Genomic DNA, 7,111 nt, shown 5'->3' with positions numbered 1-7,111 from the left:
TTTTAGGGTTTCAGGATTGTTGTTTTCTCTGTTCGGCTTAGTTTTTTGGATCTTTGCTGTGGAGGGACGGTGTGGTGCTTCTGCCTAGAGCGCCATTTTGCCAGAGGCTCTCCAGCATCATTTCTATCACCAAGGTCATATTTTCCAACTACTGTTCCTTTTTCTTTGTTTCTAACTTTCACACCCAATTCCAGTAATTATTAGTGTATTTAGATTGTATGTTTGATCAATGTCAGACTGTAGAAGTTGGTAAAAATCTTCGATTTCCTCATCTTTGGCATTAGTGGTTGGTGCATAAATTTGAATAATAGTTCTATTAACTGGTCTTGTAGGAGTACGGATATACCCTATCACTGACAGCATTATACTTCAGGATAGATCTTGAAATGTTCTTTTTTTTTTCCTTTTTTTATTGTGCTTTAGATGAAGGTTTACAGTACAAACTAATTTCTCATTAAACAGTTAGTACACATATTGTTTTATGACCTTGGTTAACAACCCCACAACATGTCAACACTCTCCCTTCTTGACCTTGGGTTCCCTATTACCAGCTTTCCTGTCCCCTGAAATGTTCTTTTTGATGATGAATTCAACACCGTTCCTCTTCAATTTGTCATTTCTGACATAGTAGACATATGATTGTCTCATTCAAAATGGCCAATACCAGTCCATTTCAGCTCACTAACGCTTAGGATATCAAATTTTATGCAGTCCATTTCATTTTGACGACTTCCAATTTTCCTAGATTCATACCTTGTACATTCCATGTTCTGATTATTAATGAGAAGAAACAGCTGCAAACATCCACATGGAATACTTACTACTCAGTAATAAGAAGAAACAAACCGTTGATACTCACACCAATATGCATGAATCTCACCAGCATTATTTTGGGCAAAGGAAGCTAAATATGAAGGAATACACACAATATGGTCTTGGGATGGGGAGATGTTCTATATCTTATTTTTGGTGCTAGTAATCACATTTGTCAAAACTGATTCAAATGGAACTCGTAAGATTGTATGTCTCAAAGAAGAATGAGACAAAAAAACTCCTGAATTTTCTGTGTACAATAAGGACTAATAATTTCAACATGGCTGAAATATAGGGTGCTTGGGTGTTATAGGTAGTTGTGAGATAGTGAAAAAAATAATATTAGGCTATATACTTGTAGTTATGTTACCAAACCCTAGAAGGTGAGTTCTGTCGGGGGTGCTCAGACCTGCCAATAATCTGGACATCGGCCTTTAAGAAAGAGAAAGTAACTTTATTGCAGTGCGCAGAGCAAGGAGCCAGGAGGAAGTTCTTCAGATCTGACTCTTCAAGCTATCAGGAAGCAGGGCTTATATGTTGTTTGGGCAGCAAGATAGCAGTTGTGCAGGTGTACTGGGGAGGGAAAATTCTAGAAGGCGGCCAGGAAACAGGAGGTGACATGGTTCTTATCAGATCTCTCCCTTAGAAATAGGGTCCGGGTGATGATTGTCTTTCGATTCTTTCCACCTGTTCCTGTGTCCTCTGTTGTGGTCAGTTAGTGGTCGCAGCTTGCCCTTTAGTACATGAGTGGCCGGCCAAATCCGACTTGGGCTAGTTTAAGGACTAATGGAAATTTACTGCCATTCGTAGTGTCAGGTTACAGTTAGATACTCAAATTTTAAATGATAAGGGGAAGAATGAAAGCGGGGTTGCTTAAGAATAAAGTTCTTGGCGAGAAAATAACCAAAAAGCCAAGATTCCTAATTAGGAAACTGTGGATTGGAAAAAGTGTTTTAAATAGTGAATTAAGTGAATCACAAAAGGGCAAATATTGAATGATCTCACTGTCTTAGTTAACTAGTGCGGCTGTAACAGAAATACCACAAGTGCATGGCTTTAACAAACAGAAATTTATTCTCTCACAGTCTAGTAGGCTAGAAGTCCGAATTCAGGGTGCTAGCTCCAGGGGAAGGCTTTCTTTCTCTATCGGCTTTGGAGGAAGGTCCTTGTCATCAATCTTCTCCTGCTCTAGGAGCTTCTTAGCACAGAAGCCTCGAGTGCAAAAGAGGTGTTCAGCTCCTGGCATTGCTTCCTTGGTGGTATGAGGTCCCCTGTTTGTCTGCTCGCTTCTGTCTTTTACATCTCACAAGAGATTGACTTAAAACACAACATAATCTTGCAGATTTTAACATAACTGCCTTTAATTCTGCCTCATTAAAGTCATAGAAGCAGGATTTATAACACATAGGAAAATCACATCAGCTGACAAAATAGTGGACAATCGCACAGTACTGGGAATCATGGCAGAGCCAAGTTGACACATATATTGGGGGGACACAATTCAATCCATAACACTCACTTATATGAAATGTCTAGAACAGGCAAATACATAGAGACTGAATTTTTATCAGTGATTATCCTGGCTGGTGCAAGCAGTTTGTGCTCAGCAGCTAACCAAAAAGTTAGCAGTTGGAACCTGTCCAGCAGCACCTCAGAAGAAAAGACCTGGCAGTCTGCTTCCGTAAAGGTTACAACCGAGGAAACCCTATCAAGCAATTCTACTCTGTAACACATGGGTCGCATGAGTCAGAACAACAACAACCAGGGACAGGAGGGAGGGAGTGTCATTGTTTAGGAATCAATGAGTTTCTACTTACGATGCTGGAAAATTTGGCAATGATTATTGGTGGTGGTTACACAACATGATTAGTTGATATTACTGAACTGCACAAGTGAAAAATAAAGAGGTAGATCATCTATTTCACTCTCATTTTGTTTTGTTTTGGGTGTTGATGTCTGCAACAGCATGGTCATCCTGGATCCTGTCGTCATCAGGACAGTTCTGGTGAAGGAGTTCTACACTGCTTTTACCAACTGACCGGTAGGTTCTAATGAGAGTTTGCTTCTTACATGTCTGTTCTTGAAAGGAAGTGAGTTCAACTTGGGCTTCCTTCACTGGTTATTTCCGTTCTCTCACTCTAAACCTGAGATAGGAATGAATCATGAGTTAACGTGCTTGAAGACCTTTTCCATATTCCATTCCATTCCATTCCAAATTTCCATTTCCTATTCTGAGGGCTTTGAAAAATATTCCTCTACTCTTTAAAATTATGCCAGAATCTAAGAGGCTGGCCAGTTGCCTGAGAACCAGTGGTGATTTTTGGAAAATAAAGACAAGTTAATATGGAAATTACAATATCCACTGGTGGCATCCAAAGTAATGTTATTAATCCTCTTAAAAAGTTAAAGCAGCCATATGTCATGTGGTAGCTAGTATCTGAGTGATTATGATGGATTAGAGGCCCTTGCCAATTGGCAGTATCTCATGCAAGGAGGATTTGAGAAATCTTGGGTGGGCCCGTGTCCTAATCTCTCCCACTTCCACCTGTCATAATAACAACAATTCCATGACTGGAGATTAATTCTTTGATGTCTTTAGGACCAAGATCATGTTTTAATCACCCTTCCATTCACCTACAGCACAGTAATACCAACATTAAACAGTGCCAAAACATGCCGAACACCAATTTTTTGGAAAGTTCTCCTCTATTCTTCTCAATCTATTATTAATGGCAAATGTTCCAAACCTGGTTTCTAGTCCCATTTTTGGCTCAAACTGGGCTTGTGACCCAAGCAAAATGCAGGACCTTTAGGTATCTGAGTTTCTTCACATTTCAAAGAGGGTAGTGGGAGTGGAGGGGGTGTTATCCATTCTTTACACAAGATTTCAACAATCTTCTCTCCAGTGTGTTGTATTAGACTAAACATTCATTGTTCAGAAACATTCATGCCCACTTATCTCCTCAGCTTGACTCCAGCAAAGAAATAAAGAAACAGACTGGCTAGTTCTGCCTCAAGGACTCCTTTGAGAACCCCCTACCTAGTGACAGAGACACTGTGTTTTGCAAAGGGTGAAGCTCTCAGTGTTAGATCTCAGCACACCACCCCAGACCTGCTGACACATTGTCCCCTTCCCCAACAGCCCACCTTGGCAACCACCACTGAATTCTCCAGAAAGAGGCAAAGTCACACATTATCTGATTCAATTTTTTAAATTTTTTGGTAGTATGTCTAATACGCCCTTGGATAAACCCCCAAGCTGTGTTCTCTAACCCAACCTTGCCTGTTTTTGTTTACTTAATCCTCTTTAGAAATTTGGTTTATATGGAAGTTTGGAAATGGGCCTCACCATCGTAGAGGATGAGATGTGGAAGCGGATCAGGGCCATTATCTCCCCAACCTTCACGAGCAGGAAGCTCAAGGAGGTAAGTGTGGGCAAGCTGGCCCCAAAAACAGTGGGCAGGAGGGAGGCTGGGCTCTGAAGGGCTCAGAGTCATGAAGACCAGGGGGAGGGAAGATGCTTTGGCAGGTGGTGAGGTGGCCAGAGTCTTGGGTCTTGAAGCTCTATTTCCCATCATTGGGTTCCCTTCCTCCTTTCTTCTCTTCTTTCCTTCTGCCCTTCCTTCCTCTCTTCCTTCTTCCTTTCTGTCCTCTCCTCTTCTATTCCTTCTATGCTCTCATTGTCTCCCTCTCTCCTTTCCTTCTTGTCTTTCTTCAGTACAGATTTACTATGTGCCAGTCATTGAGAGATAAACAGGGTGCATAAATGTTATCTTATACGCTAGTGACAGACTCAGCCACTAATCAATGTATCTGTCAAAGTCAGATAATGGCACTGAAAGACAGGACCTAGGTCCATGCATGTACGTAAGGAAGAAAGCCACCCTGAGCCAGAGTGAGAGGAGGCTCTTGGGGCCCTGCCCACACTGGGAAGAGATTCCTCTTCTCGGCTCATGGAACCTTCTGGAAAGTGCTTTAAGAGCAGATCCTGTCATGAGAATGGAATTTAAGGCATGGAAATACAGGAAAAATGAACCCTCTATCCCTGGGAGAGAAGCAGAATGCTTCTTTAAGGGAAGCAAGGAGTGAGAGGGTGAGTAGGAACCACATTGGTCAATCCAGACAATTCTTTTTTTCTAAACTAAGGCCTAAATGGAACCACAGTATAATTTTTTGTTGTTGTTGTGCTTTAAACGAAGGGTTGCAGAGCAAATTAGTTTCTCATTTAGACAATTAATGATATTTAGACAATTTGTGATATTGGTTTCCAACCACTGTGAAATGTCAACACTCTTCTCTTCTTGACCTTAAGTTTCTCATTTCCATTTGTCCAGCTTTCCTGTCCCCTCCTGCTTTCTCCTCCTTGCCCCGGGGCTGGTGTGCCCATTTAGTCTCGTATACGTGGTTAAGCAACCTGTATTATTGTTTGTTTTATGGTTCTGTCTAATCTTTGGCTGAAGGGTGAACCTCAGGAGTGACTTCAGTACTGAGTTAAAAGGGTGTCTGGGAGCCATACTCTCAGTTTCTCAAGTCTCTGTCAGACCAGTAAGTCTGATCTTTTTTTGTGAGTTTGAATTTTGTTCTACATTTTTCTCCCACTCTGTTAGGGATGTTCTATTGTGATCCCTGTCAGAACAATGGTGTTGGTAGCCAGGTGCCATCTAGTTGTGTTGGACTCAGTCTGGTGGAGGTTGTCGTCCATTAGTCCTTGTAGTCTATTAGTCCTTTGGATAAATCGTTCCATTGTGTCTTTGATTTTCTTCATTCTCCCTTGCTCCAGACAGGGTGAGACCAGTGGAGTATCTCAGATGGCCACTCACAAGCTTTTAAGACCCAAGAAGCTACACACCAAAGTAGGATGTAAAACATTTTCTTCTTCTTCTTTTTATTATTGTACTTTAGATGAAGGTTTACAGAACAAACTAGCTTCTCATTAAACAATTAGTATATGTATTGCTTTGTGACAGTGGTTACCAACACTATGACACGTCGACACTCTTCCCTTCTCGACCTTGGTTTCCTTATTACCAGCTTTACTGTCCTCTCCTGCCTTCTTGTCTTTGCTCCTGGGATGGTGTGCCCGTTTAGTCTCATTTTGTTTTATGGGGCTGTCCAATCTCCGGCTGAACGGTGAACCTCGGGAGTGACTTCATTATTGAGCTAAAATAGTGTCCAGCGGCCATACTCTCAGGGTTTCTCAAGTCTCTGTTACGCCAGCAAATCTGGTATTTTTTTGTGAGTTAGAATTTTGTTCTACATTTTTCTCCAGCTCTGTCTGGGAGCTTCTATTGTGATCCCTGTCAGAGAAGTCATTGGTGGTAGCTGGACACTATCTAGTTGTGCTGGACTCAGTCTGGTGGAGGCTGTGGTAGACGCGGTCCATTAGTCCTTTGGTCTAATCTTTCCCTTATGCCTTTGATTTTCTTCATTCTCCCTTGCTCCAGACAGGGTGAGACTAGTGGAGTATCTTAGATGGCTTCTCACAAGCTTTTAAGATCCCAGACGCTACTCACCAAAGTAGAATGTAAAACATTTTCTTTATAAACGATGTTATGCCAATAGAGCTAGGTGTCCTCTGAGACCATGGTCCCCAGCCCTGAGCTCAGTAATTCGGTCCCTAAGGAAGTTTGGATGTGTCTATGAAGCTTCAATGACTTTGCCTTGGTGAAGTTGTGCTGACTTCCCGAGTATTGTGTATTGTCTTACCCTTCACCAAAGTTACCACTTATCTATTATCTAGTTAGTGTTTTCCCTCCCCATCACTCCCCTCCCTCATAACCATCAAAGATTGTTTCTTTCTATGTGTAAACCTTTTCATGAGATTTTATAATTGTGGTCTTATACCGAATTTATCCTTTTATAATTGACTTATTTCATTCAGCATAATGCCCTCCAGATTCATTCATGTTGTGAAATGTTTCACAGATTCGTCATTGTTCTTTACCGTTGAGTAGTATTCCATTGTGTGTATGTACCATAGTTTCTTTTTCCGTTCATCTGTTGATGGGCACTTAGGTTGTTTCCATCTTTTTGCTATCGTGAATAATGCTGCAATGAACATGGGTGTTCGTATGTCTATTCATGTGATGGCTCTTATTTCTCTAGGATGTATTCCTAGGAGTGGGATTACTGGATCATATGGTCATTCTATTTTTAGCTTTTAAAGGAAGTGCCATATCGTTTTCCAAAATGGTAGTACCATTTTGCATTCCACCAGCAGTGCGCAAGAGTTCCAATCTCCTAGCAACCTCTCTAACATCTATTTTCTGTTTTATTTCTTTTTTTTTTTTTTTTTTTT

The 7,111-nt window shown here is 41.2% G+C and overlaps 1 pseudogene; it reads left to right on the top strand.

Moving 5' to 3' along the window:
* Window positions 1-2,779: 2,779 nt before the first annotated feature.
* Window positions 2,780-7,111, top strand: part of LOC101350493 (cytochrome P450 3A19-like) — a 26,688-nt pseudogene continuing 22,356 nt past the window's right edge.

This window comes from Trichechus manatus, unplaced genomic scaffold, assembly GCF_000243295.1.
Source record: "Trichechus manatus latirostris isolate Lorelei unplaced genomic scaffold, TriManLat1.0 scaffold00151, whole genome shotgun sequence".
Taxonomy (NCBI): domain Eukaryota; kingdom Metazoa; phylum Chordata; class Mammalia; order Sirenia; family Trichechidae; genus Trichechus; species Trichechus manatus.
The sequence above is the reverse complement of the archived record's forward strand: the minus strand, read 5'-3'. Positions and strand labels throughout refer to the sequence as shown.